Raw genomic sequence first — 7,475 nt, forward strand, 5'->3', positions numbered from 1 at the left:
CAAAAGAAGTATTATATGTTAAGTAAAAAATAGAGGAGAGTTGGCTTGAAAGATTTCATTTATTTCTAGTTTTACATCCATACAGAACATCAAATCCCCATCCACTTTCCTGGCTACTTTCTTTCAGACATCAGTAATGCCTTCCAATGACACACCAAGCAGATTCATACATTTTAGATAGCTATACCACATGTTAGTAGCATTTGATATTCCAGAATTCACATGGGCTTAAGCAAGTACATTGAAAATCATAGCTGTAGTTATGCCTGTCACTTATACCAAGGAATATAACTTCTAATTTCCTGAAGGATACATTTTCTGTAGAAACTGGCAGCTTTCTAAATATCCTATTAATGGCTTTCGAGATCTCAGATACAAGTCCACCAATAATAATAATAGTATTCCTCAACCATAATGATATATCTGGATCATAGAAAACACAGGCAAATTCTTGGCAAAATGAGTATGGAACCAGACCATGTTGCAATTTCCATAAAAATTTTCTCCCTGTTCTCCAAGACCTGGTTAAGTTTTCCCCTATCTATCAGTAATTACTGTTCAGTCGCATTTAAAATATTAGCACTGTATCCCATTTTTAAAGTGCATTAATATAGACCAGAATGACCTTATAAAAACAAACACACTATTAATGTTCTTTGAAGAAAATGTCCTGGAACACAAACTCCAGTTCAGCAAGTTTTTTGTTTTGTTTTTTTTTTAATCTGAGTAACTTTATATATATGAATGCTCCTATTTGACTCAAAGGGATTACTCATCTGCAGAGAGTTATTTCAGAGGCAACTCATCATTTAAAATTCACAGGGAAAATAAGCTAATTAAATAACTGTTAGTTAAGGCCTTTCTGTGGTATGTTTATATAAATTAAACAGAGGTATTAGAGACAATTTTAGTTAACGAAGTCTTCCTTTCTAAAAAAGTGTATGTTTTGTGCTGAAAAAATGTCTTGAAGGATAAATGTATTTTTGTACTCTTAAATCCAGAATTGTCCTTAACAGTAGCAAAATTCAGTCTCACAGATGAGTGACTTAGTGAGTTCATTTTTATTTTCTTGCTCATATTTTGTATACCTTAAATTCAGCAATGAAACATCTCAGTTGGTCCTACTTTGCCCCACCTTACACCTAACATAATTCCTAACAGAAATTAGAACTCGGCACCATTAACGCTACTGATGCATTCACCTCGTCCTCAACCATATTGCCTCCGAGACACAATAAAGGTGTAGCCAAAGATTTATCCCGCCAATAAGATATAGTTATAGGTCCCATGAAGATTACTGACACTGAAGTACCAAATATGTACTGGCCTTGGACTTAGCAGATAACATGCCAGTTCTGAGATACATTCAAGTTGACAGTAAATCAGTATTACAGTTCCAGTAACAGGAAAAAATATCTTAGAAGAATTTTTGTTAAAACATTCCACTTTTGAGTTAGTTGTTAAATGGTAATGACCATAATGGACTAGGCAATAGGTTTCTTAGGTTTCTTTGCTGCTCAAATGTGCAGGCAATTTACAATAAGGCTATTTTTTTTTAAGCTTCTGTGGTTTGCCCCTTAAATCCATTTTGTCTTAAAAACAAACAAACAAAACCCAAACCCCAACCTTTAAACCAAAAGACACAGCAATCTTATGAATTATACTTGTTTTGTATATCTGTGCATGAAAACACAGCCACAGCCTCCATAATACCTCCCTTTTGTGTCTACAAAAAAAACAATAGTCATGGGTAATGGAAAGCTAGAGAGTAAGTTACACTAGTTCAGCACTGCTTCACTAAATTGTAGATGTAATTTTTATTGCCTGTCTCAGATGTCAATGTATGTCATCCAAAATTCTTTCCTGAGAAGTTTGTAAAAAGAAGATCAATTTCTCAAGGTGTATAAATATATTTTTCAAGCACCCTTTTGAACTTATTTCAATTTTCAGGTTTTGATGATAGTCATGCTGACAACTTTTTTTGGTTCATCAAACTCTGTACTACAATTACATGAATTTACTTTTAATAAATTACCATCTTTGCATATATCAGTCAAACCACGAAGACTAAACACTTGCAAATAAAATGCATTATTAATTTAATTGTCACAGCCTATTTAGCTAGCTTCTATTAGTATTTGCTATAATATGCAACATATCAGAGGGCAGAATCAAATTCAAAACATAAAGAATAAACTGATTATATTGTTCTAGAGAAATTAAAAAATAGCAAGCTTGCAAAATTATAATCAAGGCATTAATGTTTTAAATAGGTAGGAAAACTATGTAATTTAATTTAGAATATGTTTATAGCTAAATTGATGTTTTAACATGCTGAAGAAGGATTTCTTTGGTTCCTAAAGCCATTAAAAGCATCAAACTCTCCCACTATGGGAGAGGTGGAAAGGAAAGCAATGGCAGATTGGTATTTACTGCAGTAGGTCATGTGGCTTTAAACACCCACGATCACCAGAGAGGGAACATTCCTATAAAATTATAATGTTGCTTTAGCTCTGCCACACCTATTTGATGTTGCACTACATTAAACTTAAGTGCCAGCTTAGTTTGCAGATAAGAAACAACCAAAAGCCAGATGAAGAAATTTTAAACACAGGAAGCACAAAGCCATTCAGATATCACTTGTGCATGCTGGCCCAGGGGAACAGCTGCAGATGGAGCACAGAGGTTTGCAGGACAGAGCTCGGCTCCTTGCTCCCGGGGCAGCTGGGGCTGCCAGGGCTGAGACCCTGCCATTGCATGGATGGGTCGGGAGGGAACCTTCCTCCTCCTGCCACGCTGGCAAGGCAGGCAAAAAGCCTTTGAGGAATATGGAAAGAAACAGTGTAAAGCAGCCAGGCGGCCTTCAGAAGAAGCAAACAGACAGGAGACAGCAATCACCACTTTAGGTTGTAGCATCCTGCCTGCTTAGGAATCCGTTTCAACACGACAATGATTAAAATTATGACCGTCAGGCTAAGATACAGTATTAGGATTTCTATCGTACGTATCCTTTTTGTGCACATATTCACTGTGGTAAAACAGGTGTTCTATATGCTGCATTTATGATGATTACACAGCAAGCACCCCCTTGCAAAACAACATACTGAATGCTGCCAGTACCAAAACATGCCACCACAGTGAAACATTGTTGTTTTGTTTTTTTTTTTTCTCGTAGCAAAATGTTGTGCTACGAGAAAAGATAATCAGCATAAACTTTAATACAGTATCTGGTTTGATCAAACTGTAATTGTTCTGATGCATTATTCTACATTTTAGATGAAAAATGGTATCTCAAAACTCTACATAAACATGTTTTAGGAAAATTCTGGTTAAGTATTTTGGAGAGGCAATCTCATAAAGAATAAAACCAGTGATTAAACATGTACTTAGTCAAATAAGAGGTGTATATAGTGTGTTAATGTAAAATCCTGCTTTTTTCCTCATTCTGTGATTACAGCGTGATGAACTTGTAAGGAAAGGGAGGCTCTAACCAACTACCATTTCCAGTGTTTTTAATAGAAAATGAACATGACCCAGGAAGAGTTTTGCAGTGATCTCCTACAATTCATAGCTACCAGTTAAACTTCCCTTTCCTTTTTGTTAAAAACAGGAAATATTCTTTATTTGTAAAAGCTTGCAATGGAAGAATGAGTTACAACGTGGTACTATTTCAAATATAATCAAGCACCGACTATTGAACTCCGCAGGGAGGATGCATTCATTTACCCAAATTGAAATAGAATATGCAATCTTTCTGTCATCCAAAAAAACAACATTATTTGAGCTGCCCCAAGAATTCAAGAAAAAAGCAATAACTATGACACAATGTGACCAGTAAATCTGAGGTAAATTCCACTTATCTGCAAACATTGTGTTGTTCAGATTGCAAAACATGGTTACTTTACAAGCCATAGCAAAAAATAACCTCCTCAAAAAAAGAAAAAACAAAAGAGAAAAAAAAGAAAAAGATTGCAACTAAATAGATTTTTTTGCTGTTGGTTTTTTTTGTTGTTGTTTTTTAAGTCAAAACACTGGATCTGTTCCTGTCCAAGACCAATGAGGAAACAACTTTGGTGGCTTTGACCTCAGTAATCAACACTAATCTAAGAAAGTTTTTTTTCGGAACCTATGAGCTGCAAGGCCAGATAGATAAAAAATGAAAAAGTACTTGATTTTGTACTTGGAGAGAGGAGTATTGCTATGGAAATCTTGAGGAAATAATATTACCTACTGAAAATCAGCTCCTTACGTTGCAAATCATGTATTTTGCACAGAGTTGCTTTCTAAGCCAAATTTTTTATTGAATCCTACAGACATGTCGTAAGGACCACACTAGTGTATTTAAGCATGTTAAGCATGTAGTAATAGTTGAGCTAAAAGTCCAGGTGGCATGTTTTTGGGTAAGCTAAATACTCCAGGCAACACATACTACATAAAGAAAAAATAGTAAAAAAAAAAAAAGACTTACCTTTCTTTGGGTGTGCCAACTCCATGCTTGCCCAGTAAATGAGTATTCAAATGCTTCTTCATCACAAAAGCAACCCTGTTGAACAAACAGAAAAACAGGAAGATTAGTTTTTTTAATATTTTTTCTTTTTTTTAAATAGAGACTTTGTCAGTTTTGAGCATGCACTTGAGCATATTTTACAAATGTTGAAATTAAAACAATAACTTTGACAATATTCTAAACTTGGGAGTCCACTCTGCAGTGACAAATTTTCTTCAGATTGTAATCACTTGGGTATTTTCATTACAAATAAGCAATCACAACCGTATATCACTGGTCAAATAAAAAAACTGCTTCTGCTTTCTGTTGTAAATTATAACACTTTATATAATATTGTGAGAACAGCCAACTTTGCTTAAATTGCATTGTCTCATATTATGAACTGATACAGTCCCAGTTACACCTTTGAATTTATTTAAGTTTAATGGACACATCCTACAACCTTTCTTCTGACGAGTTTCATTTTCTTTAATGAGAGTAATAAAAAGAATACAGCAAGATCAGATGCTTTAATCACTGCTTCTGTCTGGTCAAACTTCACTGTATTAATTATTTAAAGAAATATACATGGAAACAAATTAATGGCCTTAGTTATTTTATAGCCTTGTGAAAAAAGGGAAGGAAAAAGGTGAAGCGCACATTTGCAATTACATTCTGAGAGTATTCTTGAAACTGGCAAGACATTGTTCAAGGCATCAACAATAGCAGCAACATTTACACTACCTGGCATTGTGTTTACAGCAAAGAAAACACAAATATTTAATTGAATTTTAGTGATATATGTAACGAAACAGATAGGAACCTGCAGAGTACCATTTTGCTGCTGATAAGACCCGAACATCAATTTAATTATGTCATTTGACTGCTTCAAACAATTTAGATATCAGACTGAAGCTGCAAACTAAAACGGTCCTCTTGATAAGTAAAAATTGTACTGCTGTAAGTTTCAGTGTGAAAAGGGCTTGCAAACATTTTTGTTAATTATGTATTACAGCTGTCCTTCATAAAGTTAATTACAAATAGCTGAAAGGCAATAGACTCTATTTGCATATGTACATGAAAGGCATGACATATGCAAAAATATGATTTTAATTAGCATTCCATGATATGAAGGGCTACAAATCAAACTGGCATGTTATAAGATTTTTAACATTAAGCGCTGAATTCATCTGGACATGCTTGCAGTAATGGACAATGGAAGGACTGTAAAAAATACTGTAGCATTATGGCACGTATTAGCCACGAAAGCCAAGAAAGAGTACTTTTCCTTTACAAATATCACAGTGTAGCTTCTCCATGTCTGATCTACTTTCAGCACTTTCATATTTCTACAGAGAATCTCTCTTGTGCATCCTTTAGGGTGTAAGAATATAATTTTATGTTATTTAAATGACAGCGACTTCATAATCTTTATAAAAAGACATAAGTAATGCCTTAACTACTTTCCTCTACACAACGTATAAGTCACTACAACCATGGGTAATCTATCACACCACAATCATTATTAGTATGCAAGCGCTACTGGAATCACTGTACATCGGGAAAATTATTGTAACAAAGTAAAATCGTGTGTTCTGATAACAGCACTAGGCATTCCAAATGTACTGCTTCCTTGCTTTTCAGCAGAAACAGTAACAATTTCTTCACAGCTGTGAAATGTACCTAACAGATCTTAATTTAGTAATATTTCCACTTTCTGGTACAAACCTTCCCCTCCCTTAAAAAAAACCGAAATATTACTGTGAAAGGATAACGTGCAATTCAAGTTGTAAAGGCACTTTGATGCTTCTTACATGGCGAAGTGTCCTTAGGAAATGTGGAAGGCAAAGATGCCAACCAGTTACACAGTATTTCTAGTGATGTTTTTTTCCACTTTAGTGTCTGTATACTTGAAGCTGCTGAACAAAAGCCAAACGCTTCTTACATTGCATCTCTGCAGGGGGTACAGACAGAAATACCTTCCTGCAAATATCAAAGACAAAGGCCTTGTTAATAATTTGAAGTAATTAATCTCCCATTAGATGTTTGGTACAGAGCCACCATTTCACTGCTGTTATAAAATACAAATAAAATGAAGATTGACTCAATAAAAGTCTCAGCACCTACTAGCAGCTTAAGCTTTTTAACATAATGCCTGAAGACTTGTACTTAAAAGCACAGCCTGTCTCTGTGCAAGCTTAAAGTGCTCAGTACACCCCAAGAACATCCCTCATGTTGCAGATTCAGGCCTTGAAACTAAAAGTGAAGTTGCTTGAGAATGAAATGCAGAATTTTTACTAAGAAAAAGTGAGCCCTTTGTTCAAAAATATTTTTTTCTTAGAATAAAAACAAAGACTAAAGATTTTGCTTGAGATGCTGAATATGAGGATAACACAATAAAAGGTTAGGTGTGAAAACCATTTGTTTATATTTACCAAATATGGCAGGAAATTTTAAGGGAGCTGTGGAAGTGGGTAGTGAAAACACAAAGAAATGTTTTCAGCACATTCAGTAATTCCGCGTTTCCAAGCAATTACAGTTTTAAGGAATCAAAAAATATTGCTTTTCTCTCCTCCAACAACTGACTCACCTCTGCTGAGGTAAATCAGTTACTCCTAAACTATTGCCAAGATTGGATAGTTGACATGACTTAGCCTTGTTCTTTTCAAATGAATGTTAAGGGAATCTATCTGGCACAAACAGGGACTCGAGGAGTGAATGATTTCAAGACATGTCACTGTAATATATTTTCAAATCAAGGGGAATTTTTTTTTACAAGCTTGTAATAAGCACTGACTCTGACTTCCGTGATTTTTTTTTTCCTTAACTCCAGTAGAAACAAAAATGTTTAAATGCTATAAATTAACTGAATTAACTGGTTTCAAAAAATGGCATTAGGAAGGAGTAGGAAAAATCTGAAGTTGCCATACTCCTTCTGTTTCGTATCCATGCAAAACAGGACAGACTATAGACCTAAAATCATTTTTAC

General features: G+C 34.7%; 1 long non-coding RNA gene across 1 annotated transcript in view; it reads right to left on the minus strand.

Moving 5' to 3' along the window:
* Window positions 1-6,478, minus strand: part of LOC104910231 — a 14,920-nt gene extending 8,442 nt beyond the window's left edge. The window contains exons 1-2 of the long non-coding RNA XR_002113237.1: window positions 6,301-6,478; window positions 4,469-4,543 (exon numbers count right to left, since the gene is read on the minus strand). This is a non-coding gene — a long non-coding RNA (uncharacterized LOC104910231). The remainder of the gene's footprint in view (window positions 1-4,468; window positions 4,544-6,300) is intronic.
* Between the last annotated feature and the right edge of the window lie 997 nt (window positions 6,479-7,475).

The sequence above is a fragment of the Meleagris gallopavo genome, chromosome 3 (genome assembly GCF_000146605.3).
Source record: "Meleagris gallopavo isolate NT-WF06-2002-E0010 breed Aviagen turkey brand Nicholas breeding stock chromosome 3, Turkey_5.1, whole genome shotgun sequence".
NCBI lineage: Eukaryota > Metazoa > Chordata > Aves > Galliformes > Phasianidae > Meleagris > Meleagris gallopavo.